Source organism: Xenopus tropicalis, chromosome 1, assembly GCF_000004195.4.
Source record: "Xenopus tropicalis strain Nigerian chromosome 1, UCB_Xtro_10.0, whole genome shotgun sequence".
Lineage (NCBI taxonomy): Eukaryota > Metazoa > Chordata > Amphibia > Anura > Pipidae > Xenopus > Xenopus tropicalis.
Genome location: NC_030677.2, coordinates 85178958 through 85186373, shown reverse-complemented (window position 1 = coordinate 85186373; position 7416 = coordinate 85178958).

Here is a 7416-nt window from a genome sequence, read left to right as displayed (position 1 = left end):
CTTCCTGTAGCTCCATTGACAGGCACAACATTAGATTGTGTGGAGTTAGCATGTACTACTCTTCTAAACAAAATAACTACTGACAAACAATCCTAAACAATACACAATACTAAATGTCCAACAGTGAATAAAACACTTACCTTTAGCTTTGTTTAGGTGGTGACGTTTAACAGAGGTTCCTGAATACTGTAGGCAAAGGTAGAATCCTATGAGCCTTGCAATGACCACCTTCAATGTAAAATGACTTCTCCAGGCACTTCAAAGTCCAAGTGAGATTTTTCTTGTATGTCCTGGTTAGTGTCACACCACACACACAAATACACAAACATACACTGTTTACACTAATACTTACACACACACTAGGGATGCACCGAATTCGGTTTGGGATTTGGGCTGAATCCAGCCTTTTTTTTTTTTTAAAGATTTGATGGCTGAACCGAATCCTAATTAGCATAAATTAGCATCCGCTTATTAGCAATCGGAAGGGTTAAATGGTAGGGGGGGATCTTTTTTTTTTTTAACCCTTCCCGATCCTAATTAGCATATGCTAATTAAGATTCGGATTCAGTTCGGGATTCGGCAGAATCCGTCAGGGTGGGTTCGGCCAAATCCAGAAAAATTGGTCCTGTGCATCCCTAGTTTTTACAGAACTGCATTCAATAAGTTGAATTTTCAGTAGCTGAAGTGATCTCCAGGGCAGTGAATGCACTAAATTCATTTTGGGTCTGTTCAAATAATGTCTGGCACTTAGTGCAAAAGAAATGTCAAATTTTGCTGGCACTTAAAAGGTTAAAGCTTATAGGCAACTTTCCTCTAGTAGTAAAGTGTAAATACCATTATTTCATTTTGGGACTAAACTTGTGACAAGCCTACTTTATATATTTTTTGGCCTTACAGTTGATTATAAACACAAACACATTTAATTTCCTTTAAAAGAAATTACATGATTTGCAAGTATAAAAGTTTATTTGGCCTTATAGGAAACCTAATTATAGGTTTTGTGTTTTTAGCCTTTTCATGAAAATGTTCATGCTCTGAAAAATAGATTTTTATGGAATTGCAACTACTACACTGTGGATTTATTTATACGAATTGGTGCTATAATTACAATAAGATAATTTTGTTGTAACAAAACCAATTCTGTAGCCTTAGAGATAATGTCCTCTAACATGTCTCTATTTAATTTTGGTACACATTTGGTAATGAATCTTTTCTCATTACTATCACATATTCTGTTTACAGTCCGTGGAATTTTAAAGGGGACCTGTCACCTAGATATGAAACTCTCAGCTGTCAATCATATATTTCCTGCCTCACCTCTATGCCTTAGGCACAGCAATCACTTTTATTTATGCACTTCCTAGATGTATTTTCTCTCCTATGCCAACAAGGGGAAACAGTTGCTTAAAGGGGACCTGTCACCCTAAAAAATAATTCTCAATCCTATTTTATTTTGTCTGACATATGTTCCCATGCACAGGCTACAAAATTATGATAGGGGGTACCATAATTTTGTAGCCTGTGCATGGGAACATGTTTCAGGTTCTCCTTCTGGCACATACACATTATTTTAGAATGTTGCAAACTTTGCCTTGATAAGTGCTTTCACAAAATGACTGCCACCTGCTTGTGGATTTCAAAATATGAAAAGAAACAATATTTAAATAATTTATTTAGTTTCAGTTTATTTGAAAATAATGTTTTAAAGCATTGGAAACATTTACTACAAGGAATTGATTTTCTTACAAATGTTGATTTTAAATCTGCATTGTATATTTAATGTATTATTTATCATCTGTTATTTAAAATTACCTTTTATTATGATGTAGAGAGTGATATTCTGAAACTATTTGCAATTGGTCTAAGCTTCTGGTTCTATCCTCCAGTGGAATTTTTAGCACCTATCTGGTGTCCAAATTACCCTAGCAATCAGGCAGTGGTTTGAATGAGAATGAAAATATGAATAGGAAAACCTTTAAAAACCCTTCTCAAACTTCTATGCACAATTGTTACAAGTTGGTAGCACATCCCTGAATAGACTGTATATGAAATGGCAGAGTGACATCCCCCAGATCACAACAGAACAATGGGAGGATATTTTAGACACCGCCTTTGACGGGGTCATTAGCAGTAAGGATAAGATGACTCAATTAAACTACTTACATAGAACCTATCTTACCCCACAGCGGTTATATGACATGAATCCCAACCTATCCCAGAACTGCCCAAGATGCCAGCATGCCCCGCAAACTTTATCCATATGACATGGGAATGCCCTAGAATCAAACTCTTCTGGGGAAATGTAATACAGCTGATAAAAGAAAAAACTGACGTAACACTCCCAATGGATCCTAAAATCATACTGCTCAACCAAGTAGAGGAGATATCACCAAGAAGGGCACAAAGAACATTATTGTCAATACTATGTATGTATGTATGCAAAGAAAACAATTGCAATCCACTGGAAATCCAGTGGAGGGCCGTCAATACATTCATGGGAACAATTGATAGAAAAGGCCATTCCACTTTACAAGCTTACCTATATGAGAAGAGGTTGCCCAGACAAATTTTATAAAGTATGGGAACCCTGGCTAGGCCTAGATCCAGTAGTGGACTAAACCCCTATACGCTATATATATATATATATATATATATATATATATATATATATATATATATATATATATATATATATATATATAAAACGAAAGTTAAAACATATACTGACTTTGTATCCCCCTTTAAATAAAGACAGAACCTAGGAACTGTAAGAAATATGACACCATCATGGTTAAGTTGGTTATTTTTATTCTCAATGTTAAAAATGGCATTTGTAACACAATTACTGTCAATGTTTTACATGTAACATAAAACTTTGTGATGCTCAATAAAAAGAATTGTTAAAAAAAAAATTATGAATAGGAGAGGGCAAGAAGAGCAAGATAAGTAATAAAATGTAAAAATAACAATAGTTTTTTGGCTTCCGGGGTCAGTGACACCCATTTTAAAGCTGAAAAGAGTCAGAAGAAGGCGACAAAAAATTTAAAAACTATACAAAAAAAATAAATGAAGACTAATTTGAAATTTGCTATGAATTGGCCATTCTAAAAATTAACTTAAAGGTTAACTACCCCATTAATGCCTATTATTTGTATATTACTGACACATATATAGCACTAAGCCTTGGATTTCTATTACAGTCACACAATTAATGTGACTGTAGGTTGGCTCTGTTTTCTTTGGTAAATATTTGCAAAAACTTGTTTTGGCACAATTAAACCCTCTTATGAATGTCTACCTTCGGCTTTAGAGATATATCCTAGTAATAAATGCTAGTTTGTTTTTGTATGTTCTGATAAATATATTTTAGTTCTCCAGGTATATATTAATCATGATACCCAGTTATATTCCTATGCTTAAACCTGGACATTTACAGGAAGCACATAAACACAGGAAGTGGTAAAGAACACCTATTTCCTTATATACAGACTCGCAACTGTGCAGCATGCTAGGACTTGACAACTGCTGGAGGGCTTGCAAGTTTGGCATTCCACTCTTTCATTACAAAAAGTAGGCAGTCAACCGTTTCAGGCAAGCTAAAATAGAGATTGAAATAGGTATTGCAGCTAGGAGTAAAAGGAATCCAAAATTATTTTTTAAATATGTAAATAGTAAAAGAAATGACGCAAGAAGGGGTTGGGAACCTTATTATCACACGGGGTCAGTTGGTTTAACTTTATTTTTGATCTTTCTACGCATCTGAGCCAGCTAATCAAGGCTTCCCTTTTAATAGACCCATTTCTAGTATTCAGGGGAAATTTTAAAAGAGACTTGAACAGGTAAACAGATGTCCAGGACCGGATGGTATTCATCCTAGGTTATTAAACAAGCTTAGCACTTTGATTGCTAAACCTCTTCACTTAATTTTTGAGGATTCATTGAGGTCTGGTGTTGGTGCCTAGAAATTGGCAAATTGCTAATGTGGTGCTGTTATTCAAAAAGGGTCCTGTTCTCAGCCTGAAAACTATAGGCCTGTTAGTCTGACATCAGAAAAGCTATTGAAAGGGATAATAAGGGATAGGATACTTGAATACATTGTGAATCACAATAGTATAAGTTTGTGCCAGCATGGTTTTATGCGTAACATATCTTGTCAGACTAGTTTAGTTGCTTTCTATGAGGAGGTGGGCAGGAAGCTCAGTTCTGGAATGGCAGTGAGTGTCATCTATTTGGACTTTGATAAAGCATTTTATACAGTACCGTGAGAAAGTTAATGATAAAATTAAATATTGGCATAGAACATAATATTTGTAATTGGATAAAAAATGGCTGAAGGATAAATTACAAAGAGTGGTGGTAAATGGAACATTTTCTAACTGGGCCAGTATTGTTAGTGGAGTACTGCAGGGGTCAGTCCTTGGTCCTTTGCTTTTTAACTTGTTTATTAATGACCTGGAGGTGGGAACACTAAGTACTGTTTCTATTTTTGCTGACGACATTAAATTGTACAAAACTATAAGTTCCATGCAGGATGCTGCCACTTTGCAGAGGGGTTTGACAAAATTGGAAAACTGGGCAGCAGAATGGAAAATAAGGGTTCAGTGTTGACAATTGAAAAGTTATGCACTTTGGTAGAAATAATATAAATGTGAATTATACACTAAGTGGTAGTGTGTTGGTGTATCCTTAACTGAGAAGGATCTGGGGATTTTTGTAGATAATTTGTCTAATTTCAGGCAATGTCATTTAGTGGCTACTAAAGGAAAAAAAAAATGCTCTCTTGCATAAAAAAGGGCATTGACTCAAAGGATGAAAACATAATTTTGCCTCTTTATAGGTCTCTGGTAAGGCCTCACCTTGAGTATGCAGTGTAGTTTTGGGCTCCAGTCCTTAAGAAGGATATTAGTGCAGAGACTGCAACTAAACTGGTAAAGGGGATGGAAGATTTAAACTATGAGGTTAGACTGTCAGGGTTGGGGTTGTGAGGGGACATGATTACTCAGTACATTACAGGGGATTATAGGCACATAGGGGACATTTTATTCCCCATAAAAACGATCAGCACACCAGAGGCCACCCCTTCAGAATAGAGGAACAGAACTTTCATTTGAAGCAGTGTAGGTGGTTTTTCGCAGTGAGGTTGTGGAATGCCCTTTTAAGTAATGTTGTGATGGCAGATTCTGTGAATGCCTTAAGATGGGCTTTGATGATTTCTTGAACAAGCATAGTATCCAATGCTATTCTGGTACTAAAATCTACTGTTAGTGTTGATAATGTTATATATGGTTTATGTATGTGAGCATATAGATAGGTCATTTTAGGTTTGTGTGTGCTGGGTTTGCTTAGAAGGTTTAAACTTGATGGACCCTGGTCTTTTTTCAACCATATGTAACTGTGACGTTAAGAAGTCTAGAACATGCATAGCACTACATGTTTTAGGCCTTATGAGTCCTTCCTCTAGTGCAACTTTGGTGCAAAAGGACACATGAGGTCTCAAACACGTAGTGCTATCCATGTCAAATAAAGGTCTAAACTTTAATTGCACTGCTTGGCTCTCTAGGAGATTTTTAAATACCTTTATAACCGTTATGGATGTTTTAATTAGAAAATTAATAATTTGAATTTTAGTTTGGGTCACAAGTGCCTTTTAAAAAGAAAGTTCACTTTAAAATTCTCTTTTATTCTTATCTTTTATTTCCAGTTGTGTATAGAATAATAGCAGTCCGGCATCACTAACCTGATCAGTAACTGTTTTTACCATTTCTACATGGCAAATAATTTACTAGTAGGTGTAGTAGAGTAATAGAAACCAACAGTCATGACACGCACAATTTTGTGTAATTGAATCGTCAGTTGATTCAATTACACAGACTTTTGTTTATAATAGATTATTGTTCAAAATAATAGCAGTGTGGAGTTTAGTTAGTGAGGTCATTCATTCTGCGAAAAAACAGGTGTGAATTACGACCCTTATTTAAGGAAGGAAGGCAGCAAGTATTGTGCATGCTGGTTATAATGCATTTCTCTCACTTTTTTAACCACACTGCTGCTATTCTGAACACAAGTGTATATGCCGAAAAACAGTATGCATTTCGTCTTCAGTTTTCTCCATTGTAGCAGTCAAAAATGTATGTGCTTTTTGCTAATAAGCTGCTAAGTGAGGAAACATTTATTTTGGCGTTTGGTTAATAGAATTAATGTAATATTAAAATAACACAATTGTTGAGTAGAGGGTTTAGAAGCAAATTCAATTATATTAAAGGATTTACATCCCTCTTTAGTGATATATTCCTATGTTATATATATATATATATATAGTCAAATTATTAACATTTGTTTTTTCTTTTCAGGACACAAAGGGACCAAACATTCTTTTGCTGCATAAGTATTTGGGGCATGAGCACTTTTACTTTGAAGTGAAAATATGAGTTTTCTTCTGGAGAAATTTTTAAATGAAAGGACATTGCGATGGACATGCACTGCTACAATATAATATTGAATGAATGTTATCCACTGTTCTAATGGAAATTTGTTATTATAGTGATCTAAGATAATTATACCACTGGCTTCTCAGGGATTATGTCTGCTGTGCACCTATAAGCCATACTATGTAGATTTACTTAATTATAACAATTATAAATGTTAAAAATTAATTGATATATGTTCACTGCTGTTAAACCTGATCATGATTGTAATTTTTAACAAGACTGGCACATATATTTTGCAAACCATTAGGGTATAAGGTTTCACTTCAGTTATTATGCTTCTTTATATATTCACCAAGCGTACTGTTAAAGAAGAAGGAAAGGCAAAGTGCCAAAATGTTAGGCACCCCCAAGTGACTTAAATCGCCTACCTTTTACCCCGGACTGGTGCCCCTGTTTGGAGAGAACTGCACCAGCCCGGGGTAGCTGCAGCGCTTCCTCCTGCCTGTTCGCTCGCGCGCATGCGCGGTGGAGTGAAAAAGCCGAACTTTAACAGAGAAGTTGGCTTTTCACTCTACTGCGCATGGGCCTGTTGCGGGGTCCCGGCAAGACGAAGGAGGAAGCACTCGCTCGCAGGTACCCCGGGCTGGTGCTGTTTTTTTCCTAACAGGGGCACCAGCCCGGGGTACAAGGTAAGCGATTAAAGTCACTTGGGGGTGCCTAACAGTTTGGCCAATTGAAGACCAATTGAACAGCCATTCTATAACGTACTAAAAGTTAACTGTAAGGTAAACCACCCCTTTAAGGTGACATGAGTGATCTGTGGCTAAGCTATTTGTGATGCATTACTGTGCATCTAAAAGGCTAACAGGTGTAATGTTCTAGTCAAGCACTGCTTGAAACATGTGAATTGTAGCTCCTTTCATAGCTCCACTAGTCACACAAATAAACTAAACTAGATGTTGATGCAATTTGCAGTTCCACAAAAGCT